General features: G+C 41.6%; 1 protein-coding gene across 1 annotated transcript in view; it reads left to right on the top strand.

Annotated features, from left to right (window-relative positions):
• LOC141085906 (dynamin-2-like) overlaps positions 1–13,609 on the top strand; it is a 261,566-nt gene that overhangs the window by 202,034 nt on the left and 45,923 nt on the right. The gene's annotated exons all lie outside the window — the stretch shown is intronic.

The raw sequence follows: 13,609 nt of genomic DNA, 5'->3' as shown, positions 1-13,609 counted from the left end.
GGAACACCCATTGAATTACTCACCCTCCTTTCTAGAACAGCAGGAGTTTTTACCATCATTACATCCTGATTAGAAAACCTTACCCCTGTGCTAAAGCAATTATTATTCTCAATCATATCAATGAACCGATATAAAAAAGCTGTGTAACTTCTGCACTCGTAGACAAATGCAGACGGAGAATATACATTAGAGATTGGCGCAGGGGACTAAGCGTAAATGACTTGTGATAAGATAATCCGCAGAGTTATTAGGAAGTTTGTTCTGAAATGTCACATTCCTTTCTCACGTTATAGGGGTTTATCCCAATAATTCTTCCCAAACCGAGCACATATTGCTATAGTTCCTGTTGGAGTATTATGTGTCTCTCTCACACAAGAACATGTTCTTCTCGGGCCTTTCTGTCATTCCTGTGTGCTTTTAAAATAGAGTTATTTCACCCCTTCACACCCCCTTACATTTCTGCCGCTGAGACCCTTTTCTGGAATGCTATAACTAGGCCATGCGACCATATATCATTAAGTCGGAAACCATTTCCATGTAAAGTGCATGTAAAGAGTCCTTTTTTTTGTTACTATGAGTTAAATTCGGGTATTTGAGAGTGCACATTATTTTTATCTAAATGCTATGTTTTAACTTATTTTAAACCATTTTCTCTGGGTCTGTGGCCTCCATTAACAATAATTGATTTTATAAGGGTGGGTTCAGACAGTGCGGCGGTGCTGTGACCTTTGGTCATTGCAGATCGTCGGAGTATTGACTGCTTTGTCATCAACACTGATCTGCCCTTAAGGGCTCGCTCACACGACCATATAACACGGCCAAGTGCTCTCCAATGTTTTATCAGATACCACTCAGCCCAATATGATATTACGAGGCAGTGCCGACTAGTGCTTTTATTCTCATGCCAATTCGGCACAAGAAAACTAGTGATGAGTGAACGTGCTCTTATTAGGTGTTATCTGAGCATGATCAGGTGATAACCGAGTGACTTTGCTCTAAAAATATATTCGGGTCCCCGTGGCTGCATCTCTACTGGCTGTTCGACAGCCTCAACACATGCAGGCATTGCCTGTTTGTTAGCGCCTTATCCGAGCACGTTCGCTCATCACTGCAGAAAACAATTGCAGCATGCTGCGGGTGCATCAGATGATCAGACTACATGCATCCATACAAGTCTCAGAGAGTAAAAGAGTTTGCTATACTCAGGGCAATTATCTGCGACGTAAGCAGTCGACAGGCTACAATGTTCCATCTACACTGATACATACTATCGGGAGAGGAGATTTGTGCATCAGTCACACAGTCACAATTCAGTGATCTCCAGTCACATAGACTGCCATCCTGGACACAACCCTTTTAAGGCTGTGCTCACATTTCTATAGCTTTGCTCCATCAAGATGGACACCAATGACCCTGATGGGCTCCAAAAACTATAATGGGGTCCATCAAGATTTTTTCATGTAGTCCGTCATCTTACCAGGCAAAATAACGCAGACTTGTGATCTATTTTGTCTGGTGTTTTAGACAGAATCAGCGACAGAGGCCAACAGAGCCACACATGCAGATGTGAACAGAGCCGAACTAACCAAATTTGGCCTAGGCTGGATACAACTGTAGAAAACTATCATGTTGTGCATTAGGTCTATGCAGACGATTTTTCAATCTCCTTGATATAAATAAGAATATTTGCATTAATTGATAGTTAAAGGGGATATCCGGGACTTTACAAAAACAAAAAATGTACCTGAGCACTAACAGGCGAGTAATTACAGCTTACCTGCCTGTTGTGCATGGCGCTGTTCTTCCCCAGCCCAGAGTGGTCACAGTTGTTTCTGCCGGGGATTCAGAATCCTCTGCAGACACCATGTCTACAGAGCGGAGCCTTCTTTTCCTGTCCGCTCTGTAGACGGGGCTGGACTTCCGAGATCATTCTGATTGACAGCCTTATCCCCACTGCCTAACTGCAGCTGAATCCCCGGCAGGAGCAATCTGTGACCGCTCTGTGCCGGGGCAGAATGGTGTTGTGTACAACAGGCAGGTAAGTTGCAATTACCTGCCTGCTAGTACTTAGATACATTTTTGGCTTCTTGTAAAGTCCAGGATATACCCTTTAACTTGAGAAATTGAAGTTCAAAGTATTTTAGAAAACTGCAAATCTTTTTTGTTTACAACATTAAAGACATAAAATTATGAAACCACTTTAAAAGATTTTTCTTGGACTAAGATACTAATGGCTGAACTTCACCAATAGCGATCAATTAACACCTGCTGATGGAAGTATTTGGATGAGGAATAGGCAGGAATAATCACTGAGGAATTCAAATGACTGCCATTATGTTAAGCCGACAGCAATCAATTAACCAAGCAGGTGGCTGTGCATCTATGCTGCTGTGACCTGGAGATAACATACATTCTGTGGGTTATTTTCAGGTCACAGTAGTGACTAAGTATTCAGAAACATGGTAAATGGCAATGTAAGTGGCCTCTTCTTATTTCAGCACCTATGATCTCCATGTATTAGACTACAAAGACATGTTGGACAGCAGTGTGAGCAGCCTCTTCTTATTTCAGCATGTTTGCTATCTGCAGTATTAGATCAGATAGACATTGTGGACAGCAATATTAGCAGCCTCCTCTTGCCTCAGCATCGCTGGTATTTATCTCCCATAGTAGATCAGATAGATGGGTTGGACAGCAGTGTAAGCAGCCTCTTCTTACCACAGCACCCCTGGTATCTCCAGTATTACATCAAATAGATAGGGCTGGACAGCAGTGTGAGCAGCATCTTCTTACCTCAGCACCCCTGGTCTCTCCAGTATTGGATCAGGTAGAGTGGACAGCAGTGTGAGCAGCATCTTCTTACCTCAGTACCCCTGGTATCTCCAGTATTACATCAGATTGACAGGGCTGGACAGGGGTGTGAGCAGCTTCTTCTTACCTCAGCATCCCTGGTATCTCCAGTATTAGATCAGACAGACAGAGCTGGACAGGTGTGTGAGCAGACTCTTCTTACCTCAGTATCCCTGGTATCTCCAGTATTAGATCAGATAGAAAGGGCTGGACAGCAGTGTGAGCAGTCTCTTCTTACCTCAGCATCCATGGTATTCCAGTATTAGATCAGATAGACAGGGCTGTACAGGTGTGTTAGAAGCATCTTCTTACCTCAGCACCCCTGTTATCTCTAGTATTAGTTCAGATAGAAAGAGCTGGACAGCAGTGTGAGCAGCCTCTTCTTACCTCAACATCCCAGGTATCTTCAGTATTACATCAGATAGACAGGGTGGAAAAGTATGTGATCAGCCTATTCTTACCTCAACACCCCTGGTATCTCCAGTATTACATCAGATAGCCAGGGCTGGACAGGTGTGTGATCAACCTCTTCTTACCTCAGCACCCCTGGTGTCTCCAGTATTACATCAGACAGACAGGTTGGACAGCAGTGTGAGTGACCTCTTCTTACCTCAGCATCCATGGTATCTCCAGTATTAGATGAGATAGACAGGGTGGACAGCAGTGTAAGTAGCCTTTTCTTACCTCAGCACATTTGGTCTTTCCAGCATTTGATCAGAAAAACAGGGCAGACCGTGCCCATCCTTACGTTAGCACCCCTGTTATCTCTAGTATTAGATCAAATAGACAGAGTTGAGAGAAGCATAAGCATTCTTTTCTTACCTCAGCATCCCTGTCATATTTAGTATTCTGTCAGAAAGAAAAGGTGGACAGCAGTGTGAGCACCTTCCTCTTACCTCAGTACTACTGGTATCTCCAATATGAGGTCATTGAGAAAGGGGGAGGTTCCTACTGCACTTGTCCTATGAACATACTAGTACAGGTTTCTGTCAGTGTAACAAGGCTCCCATATTAACCCTTTCATGACCGATGTGTATGTATGTATGCATGTATGTACTGTATGTATATTTACATTATTGGCTGTGTTCCAGCCTTTGATGCAGGCTCACACTCTGAACCCACATCCTTCCCCACAGTTGATGGTGGACTTAATCAGCCATCAAGTGCCTCTAAGAGCCACGGCTGGATCCGAGATTCACCCAGGGCTGTTAACCATTTAAATGCCTTTGTCAATCTCTAACAGCAGTATTTAACACACGCAGACAGGAAGCATGTCATTGATCCCACCTATCGACTTGCCCATCAAGTGATCGCGGGACATTGATGGGTTGCCAGGACAAACGGGCATCTGCTGAAGACCCCCTTTCCTGTCAACATGATCCTCCTGTGAACACTGACCCGTGGCCGGCGTTCATAAGAGATCACGATTTTTGGTACAAATACCAATACTAAACTCCTGCTATGTATAGCATAGGTGATTGGACGATCACAGCTTCAAATCTTCTTTGGGCACCATTAAATATAGTAAAAAGTAAAAAAAAAAGTTTTTAAAAATATTGAAAAAACAAAACACAAAGGTACAAATCACCCCCCCTTTCCCAATTAAAAATAAAACAATAAAAAACACACATATTTGGTATTGCTGGGTTCAGTAACGTCCAGTCTATCAAAATATAAAATTATTCTGATCGGTAAATATAGTAAAAATAAAAAAAAGTCAATGCACCAGAATTACGTTTTTTGATAATCGTAACATGCAATACAATTCAATAAAAGGAGATAAAAACATTGTATCCACCCCAAATATTATTTTTAAAAAACGTCAGCTCAGGGCGCAAAATATAAGCCATCACCCAGCCCCAGATCCTGAAAAATGAAAACTTTGCAGATCTTGGAATATGTCGCCAAAAGCTTAATTTTTTTTTTTTTTCAAATGTTTGCATTTTTTTCACCACTTAAATAAAAAATGAGTGTGATTTATTAAATTAAGATGTTTAAGGATTTACACTTGTGCTCAAAAGTTTACATACCCCGGCCGAATTTTTGCTTTCTTGGCCTTTTTTCAGAGAATATGATTGACAGCATCAAAACTTTTTCTCAACTCATGGTTAGTGGTTGGGTGAAGCCATTTATTGTCAAACTACTGTGTTTTCTCTTTTTAAATCATAATGACAACTCAAAACATCCAAATGACCCTGATTAAAAGTTCACATACCCTGGTGATTTTGGCCTAATAACACGCACAGAAGATGACACAAATGGGTTTGACTGGCTACTAAATAGTAGTCATTCAAACCCATTTTTGTCAACTTCTGTGCATGTTATTCTGCCGGGGTATGTAAACTTTTGAGCACAACTGTAATTATAAATACTGTTCCTTTGGGTATTATTTATTTTTCTAATTATGGAAAATCACTTTGACTCCCTCGGCTCTTCTGATCTGTGTAAATGGCACAACTCCAGTCTGCAAGATTGACAAGGAGCATCTGAAATGAGGCCGTAGGTGCAGGCATTGATTCAGCTGTGTAAGGTACTCCCCCCTAAACCAAGAGCACACTAACCAGTGATCACGTCCATTATCTAACTGATGAAATCATTCAGATAACAACACAAGGGAAAAATGCGAGGTACTATATCTGGGCAATAAAAATGAAAAAGCATATACAGAATGGGAGGAATAGGGCTAAGCAACAGCACATGTGAAAAAGACTTGGGTATACTAATATATCACAGACTGAATATGAGTCAACAGTGTGATGCAGCAGCAAAAAAGGCAAATGCAATTCTAGGATGTATTAACAGAAGCATACAGTCTAGATCATGTGAAGTCATTATTGCCCTCTACTCCTCTTTGGTCAGACCTCATCTGGAACACTGTGTCCAGTTTTGTGCACCACATTTTAAAAAAGACATCAACAAACTGGAGCAAGTTCAGAAAAGAGCGACCAGAATGGTGACCGGTCTGCAAACCCTGTCTTATGAGGAAAGGTTACAGGATTTTGGAATGTTTAGCTTGCAGAAGAGAAGACTGAGAGGAGACTTAATAGCTGTCTACAAATAGCTCAAGGGCTGTCTCTTGTAGAAGGATCATCTTTATTCTCATTTGCACAAGGAAAGACTAGAAGCAATGGGATGAAACTGAATGGGAGGAGACACAGATTACTTATTAGAAAAACTTTTTGACAGTTAGAGTGATCAATGATTGGAACAGGCTGCCACGAGAGGTGGTGAGTTCTCCTTCAATAGAAGTCTTCAAACAGAAGCTGGACAGACATCTGTCTGGGATGATTTAGCGAATCCTGCTTTTGAGCAGGGGGTTGGACCAGATGGCCCAGGTGGTCACTTCCAACTCTACGATTCTTTGGACAAAGGGCAGCTTGTGCTATTCTATTACTGAATTGTTTGGTGCACTGGAGCATGTTTAAAAGCAACCTGTCAGCAGGTTTTCCCAATATAAGCTAAAGCCACAACCTTTCACCCATCTTGTAACACAGTCCATAAATCTTTATATAAGCCGCAAACTCCCCTGTAAAGCCAAAAATATTGTTTATAAATCTCCCACACCGTATGCGAATTGACCAAGTCCAATCTGATGGGGGTTATTGGCCTTTGCCTGGCACCTCCTCTATCGTCTGCAGTACAGAGTAAAGTCATGTATCGCGCATGCTCCGATGGTAGCATAACAAAGGCCTGTGCGCTGCGTCGATGACATAGGATGCATCATCCATATCAATCAAGGCAGAAGGACACAATTTCGGGAAAAGGGGAGGCAGCAGGCAAAAACTAGCAATGCCGTGAGTGCGCCATAATGACTTTTGGGTTTTCATTGGCTGTAAGCCATAATCATCAACATTAACCGAAATAAACACTTGATATAGATCACTCTGTCTGTAATGACTCTATATAATATACACGCTTCACTTTTTGTATTGAAGAGCGGAAATAAATGAACTTTTTGATGATATTCTAATTTTGTGAGAAGCACCTGTATATGCTTGTGTGGCCCCGGCCATTAGTTGGAGAAGTTGTTGTGCCTGGATAAACAATGTCTTGCTGATTGATGGTGATAGGATATTGATGGTCTATCCCTAGGGCTATTGCAAGCACAACCTGCAATGCCTGGATTAAGGATACAAGGGGAGTATTATGTCTTCCTTTTCCTGCTGATCAGTTGGATTCCTGGGGATCTAAAACTGATGATGATCTATTGTACTGATATATTGTAGTCCTGGAACACCATTTTAAAGGCCCCATCACACACAGCGATATCGCCAGCGAGAGCGCTGATTTTGTGACGCCACAGCGATCTCGCCAGCGACATCACTGTGTGACATGTATCAGCGACCGCCCCCCCTGCCGGGTATCGCTGATCGCGCTCTAACGTCCTGGGCCGTTTTTTGATCGTTGGTCTCCCGCGTGTAACAGTGAGAGACCAGCAATCAGCGACGCTGGGAGCTGGTTTCCAATGCAAACAGTGGGTATCTAAGAGCCACGCGGCTCTTAGATACCCGCTGTTTATATTGGAAACCAGCTTGCTCGCTGGTCCTGATCGCTGGTGAGTCTGTCTATGTCCCAGCGATCCCATCCACGTCGGATCGTTGGTGGGATCGCTGGGATATTGATACGTGTAACGGGGCACTAAGTTTGTAGTAGTTTGTAGGTACTGGTAATATTGGAGAAATGCTTTATTCTGTATTTTGGGGTTACTTTTTCTTATTGGGGATATTTCATTATTTTTTTTCTGCAGAATTTCAAACCTGAAGAATATTTTGCAGTAGAAATTAATCCAGCTGTGGGGCATTAAATCAGACGTGATTACACCTTCATTTGTGTAAATGAAAGGCCGGTAAAAAGCGGAGGTGTAACATTCACAGTGCCACAGTGAATTAGAGCTCAAACATTGAGAGTATCCTTCTGGAGCTATGTGCATGGTCTGGGTGAGCCCCATGGAACAGGACAATGTGCCTTTGTATGAGCCCAACAGAAGCTTGGCAATAGGTTAACCAAGCAGAGCGATTTCAAATCCCCACCTTCAACAACTGCAAAGAATTCCTCCGTTATTAGCTTTCTCTCCTTCCTTTTTCTCCATTACTAACAAAACACAGAGGGGAAAAAAATCTTCCTGAAGGTCACAAAAGTCAGGCCTCCTGTTGGACTCACACAATAACCCTTTGAGTATGAAAAGTCAATTATCATTGCTCTTCTGTTTATGTTTTGCATAGCATTTTTGGCATGCCACTTCTTTAATATGCTGAATTCCTTACAGTAGAAAACAAATATAGTTAGATAGAATAAGTCTGCTTTAGAAATTTGGAAATGACCTTTCCAGTAGCTGTGAAGATATTTCAAGTTCATCAGTTACAATAGATTTGTTCGAGATTAGACAGTGGCAGGACAGAACTGACAATGCTGAATTATGACCGGCTAATCAGGGTTCTGCTTCTACAACTCGCTATATTTATGTGCTTGTTCTAAAAAAAATGAATATCCAGTAATTATTTGTTTTTGGATGGCTTCAGTGCTTATTTATGTTGCCTGTAAAATAATTGTATTCATATCCAGTAATCTGCATTGTACATTTAACCCATGTTTCCCTGAGTTTCCTCCCAAAACTCCAAAAGCAAAATACAGCTGTGCTCAAAAGTTTACATACCCCAGCAGAATTTTTGCTTTCTTGGTCTTTTTTTCAGAGAATATGAATGATAACGCCAAAACTTATTCTCCACTCATGGTTAGTGGTTGGGTGAAGCAATTTATTGTCAAACTGCCGTCTTCTCTTTTTAAATCATAATGACAACCCAAAACATCCAAATGACCCTGATCAAAAGTTCACATACCCTGGTGATTTGGGTCTGATAAATTGCACAGAAGTTGACACAAATGGGTTTGAATGGCTACTAAAGGTAACATCCTCACCTGTGACTTGTTTGCTTGTAATCAGTGTGTGTGCATAAAAGCTGAGTAAGTTTATGGGATCCAGACAGACTCTTGCACCTTTCATCCAGCCACTGAAGTTTCTGGATTGTGAGTCACGGGGAATGCAAAAGAATTGTCAACGGATCTACAGGAAAAGGTAGTTGAACTGTATAAAACAGGAAAGGGATACAAAAAGATATCCAAGGAATTGCTAATGCCAGTCAGCAGTGTCCAAACTGTGATTAACAAAGTGAAAATCAGGGGCTCTATAAAAATAACCACGGTCAGGTAGACCAACAAAAATGTCATCCACAACTGCCAGGAAAATTGTTCGGGATGCAAAGAAAAACCCACAAATAGCATCAGCTGAAATACAGGACTCTCTGAAAACTAGCGGTGTGGCTGTTTCAAGATGCACAATAAGGAGGCACTGGAAGAAAAATGGGCTGCATGGTTGAGTCGCCAAAAGAAAGCCATTACTGTGCAAATGCCACAAAATATCCCACCTACAATACGCAAAACAGCAGAGAGACAAGCCTCAAAACTTCTGTAACAAGGTAATTTGGAGTGATAAGACCAAAATTGAAATTATTGGCCACAACCAAAAACGTTAAATTTGGAGAGCGGCCAACAAGGCCTATGATTAAAGGAACACCTTTCCTACTGTAAAGCACAGAGGTAGATCACTAATGTTTTGGGGATGTGTGAGCTACAAAGGCACAGAAAACTTGGTCAAAGCTGAAGGAAAGATGAATGCAGCACGTTATCAGCAAATACTGGAGGCAAATTTGCACTCATCTGCCCAGAAGCTGCGCATGGGACGTTCCAAAGCACAAGGCCAAGTCGGCCTGTCATTGGCTACAGCAGGACATAGTGAAGCTTCTTTTCTTTAGTTCTCATGGACACAGAAGTGTGCTCCACTGGACTCTATATGTGTGGAGTAAAAGAACAGATTAATCCAGCTCACCGCACTGCCTTGCTGGTAGGATCCAAATCCTGCGCACGGATTTGACTAGGCAGTCAATCAATAGTAGAAAAAAGGGAAGAAAGTTCCAGCGCTAGGAATGGAAAATTAAAAATCCATTTTATTGTGCCAATGCATATTAAAATTCCAGCAGGTACAGCATATCAGTCGGATGACTGCAGAACAACGCGTTTCGACGCCTCAGGTCTTAACATGATTAAGACCTGAGGCGTCAAAACGCGTTGTTCTGCAGTCATCCGACTGATATGCTGTACCTGCTGGAATTTTAATATGCATTGGCACAATAAAATGGATTTTTAATTTTCCATTCCTAGCGCTGGAACTTTCTTCCCTTTTTTCTACTATATGTGTGGAGGTTTTTTCTCCTAAAGCACAGAAGTTCTAGAGTAGCTTGTTTCTGATCTTACAAAAGATTTAGTTTTGTGCACTGCTTGGTATTTTCTCTTCGAATAAGCGAAAAACAAGTATATTAGTTATTTAAGAGCAACTCAATACTTCATACATTTTGTTAATATGTGAGTAATTGTAATTATTTATATAGCTATTTGTTTGAGCTGAATATCAGAATGACCGTGACAATATGTAATGGAGGAGAACATTAAATCATAGAGATGTAATGACCACCATTAGGTTAACTGACTACTGATGACATAGACCCTCTATAAGTTTTTTTACTGGTGAAATGAAAATGACAGTGTAAGGCTGAGAGGGTTATTACTCCCACTTAATAATGGTATTGCACCCTTTACTAACAGTGGCATAACAATCAGAAGATGTGGTCAGCCTGGGAGGAGAAGGGGTCCCATTCAGATACCCAGACAGGCGATGCTCTCAGCTGTGTAAGTGGCCACAGGACACACACACACATATACAGTTGAGACCTGTGGTGGAGCAAAGAGCCATCAACTCCTGGCCTCGTCACTTATTTGGTAAGTCACAAGATGCTAGGCTAGTGTCCTACCAGAGGTCAAGTGTGTGTGGAAGATGTCAGGCTCTTCATCATGCCACATGTGCCAGGTAGGTCAACTATGAGAAGAAGCAGAAGACATTTTTTTAATATATGGAAGCAGAGAAGGATCATTAATAATATATGGAGGCACATGATTGGAAATTATTAATATATGGAGGTACAGAAGGGGTCATTATTGAAGCACCAATCTAGCATTTTTTTATGTTTTTATTGCATCACTGGAGTGGTGGTACTAATATAAGTTCCCTCACCCTAGTATTATACTTACCAGCCGCTGTCTTCAGCTCTTCCTGATGCCACTCCGGTCCCGCTACCCAACTAATGATCGCAACTTCTGACTGACCAGAAGTCAGAGGTAATGGGCACAAGCTCTCAGTGTAAGTCTATGAGATCCTCATTCTGCCCTCGTTCTGGCTTTCATAGACTTACATAGAATTGTGACTTGTGAATCTCCCAGCAAACACTGGAACGATCCAAGAGGTCAGAAAATGGTGGAGTCTGACTGGAGTGGTGCCGGTAACAAAAGAACATGGCGCTGGTAAGTATAAGACTAGGGGAAGGGAACTTAGATTAGTGGCACCACTCCAGCAGTAAAATAAAATATAAAACGCTGGAGTGGTGCTTTAATACATGGAGACACAAAAGGGCATAATATCATTATATTGAAGCACAAAAAGGGTATTTTTAATATTAATAATATATTAACACACAAAGTATACAGTGGGGAAAAAAAGTATTTAGTCAGTCAGCAATAGCGCAAGTTCCACCACTTAAAAAGATGAGAGGCGTCTGTAATTTACATCATAGGTAGACCTCAACTATGGGAGACAAACTGAGAAAAAAAAATCCAGAAAATCACATTGTCTGTTTTTTTTTCATTTTATTTGCATATTATGGTGGAAAATAAGTATTTGGTCAGAAAAAAAATTTCATCTCAATACTTTGTGATATATCCTTTGTTGGCAATGACAGAGGTCAAACGTTTTCTGTAAGTCTTCACAAGGTTGCCACACACTGTTGTTGGTATGTTGGCCCATTCCTCCATGTAGATCTCCTCTAGAGCAGTGATGTTTTTGGCTTTTCGCATGGCAACACGGACTTTCAACTCCCTCCAAAGGTTTTCTATAGGGTTGAGATCTGGAGACTGGCTAGGCCACTCCAGGACCTTGAAATGCTTCTTACGAAGCCACTCCTTCATTGCCCTGGCGGTGTGCTTTGGATCATTGTCATGTTGAAAGACCCAGCCACGTTTCATCTTCAATGCCCTTGCTGATGGAAGGAGGTTTGCACTCAAAATCTCACGATACATGGCCCCATTCATTCTTTCATGTACCCGGATCAGTCGTCCTGGCCCCTTTGCAGAGAAACAGCCCCAAAGCATGATGTTTCCACCACCATGCTTTACAGTAGGTATGGTGTTTGATGGATGCAACTCAGTATTCTTTTTCCTCCAAACACGACAAGTTGTGTTTCTACCAAACAGTTCCAGTTTGGTTTCATCAGACCATAGGACATTCTCCCAAAACTCCTCTGGATCATCCAAATGCTCTCTAGCAAACTTCAGACGGGCCCGGACATGTACTGGCTTAAGAAGTGGGACACGTCTGGCACTGCAGGATCTGAGTCCATGGTGGCGTAGTGTGTTACTTATGGTAGGCCTTGTTACATTGGTCCCAGCTCTCTGCAGTTCATTCACTAGGTCCCCCCTCGTGGTTCTGGGATTTTTGCTCACCGTTCTAGTGATCATTCTGACCCCACGGGGTGGGATTTTGCATGGAGCACCAGATCAAGGGAGATTATCAGTGGTCTTGTATGTCTTCCATTTTCTAATTATTGCTCCCACAGTTGATTTCTTCACTCCAAGCTGGTTGGCTATTGCAGATTCAGTCTTCCCAGCCTGGTGCAGGGCTACAATTTTGTTTCTGGTGTCCTTTGACAGCTCTTTGGTCTTCACCATAGTGGAGTTTGGAGTCAGACTGTTTGAGGGTGTGCACAGGTGTCTTTTTATACTGATAACAAGTTTAAACAGGTGCCATTACTACAGGTAATGAGTGGAGGAAAGAGGAGACTCTTAAAGAAGAAGTTACAGGTCTGTGAGAGCCAGAAATCTTGATTGCTTGTTTCTGACCAAATACTTATTTTCCACCATAATATGCAAATAAAATGAAAAAAAAAACAGACAATGTGATTTTCTGGATTTTTTTTTCTCAGTTTGTCTCCCATAGTTGAGGTCTACCTATGATGTAAATTACAGACGCCTCTCATCTTTTTAAGTGGTGGAACTTGCACTATTGCTGACTGACTAAATACTTTTTTTCCCCACTGTATATATTTGTCATTATTATTTCTTTAGGGCGGGGGAACATTTTTAGACCCTAGCAGCATTGTGAGGATTTCCAAGCAACAAGCTAATAATAATGGAGGAAGCCCTGATCCCAGCATTGTCCTAGGGCCAAATGGACATCAATTACACCACTTTTTACTGGCCACCATGGTTATATTGTGCTAAAATGTCATGATAGTTAATTTCTGACAAAAATCCCTTGGGCAGAAATAAATCAAAGACAAGGTGTCTGAATAATATGTTCTTCAACTGTTACTTTCAATATAAAATCTATACTATATAACAAAACTGTAGAAAAAGCCATCAAACTGTATACATCGATCTACGGCAGCAAAGCAACAATGTGCAAAACTGAACATGAGGTTCTTAGTTAACCTTCTGATCGGACTGTATGAAGCCACCGCCTGCCATTTTTGGAAAAAATGTGTTTTTTTCTACAGTAGAAGCATAACATCTATACTGTGCTGTAGTTTGTGCTTTCGAGTCCTATAATATATGAGGATGTTTATTTGAGGGACATTTAGGTAGGAGCACCTTATAAAAG

The sequence above is a fragment of the Dendrobates tinctorius genome, unplaced genomic scaffold, assembly GCF_039654945.1.
Source record: "Dendrobates tinctorius isolate UK_male_01 unplaced genomic scaffold, ASM3965494v1 ptg000029l, whole genome shotgun sequence".
In the NCBI taxonomy this organism is placed as follows: Eukaryota; Metazoa; Chordata; class Amphibia; order Anura; family Dendrobatidae; genus Dendrobates; species Dendrobates tinctorius.
The sequence above is the reverse complement of the archived record's forward strand: the minus strand, read 5'-3'. Positions and strand labels throughout refer to the sequence as shown.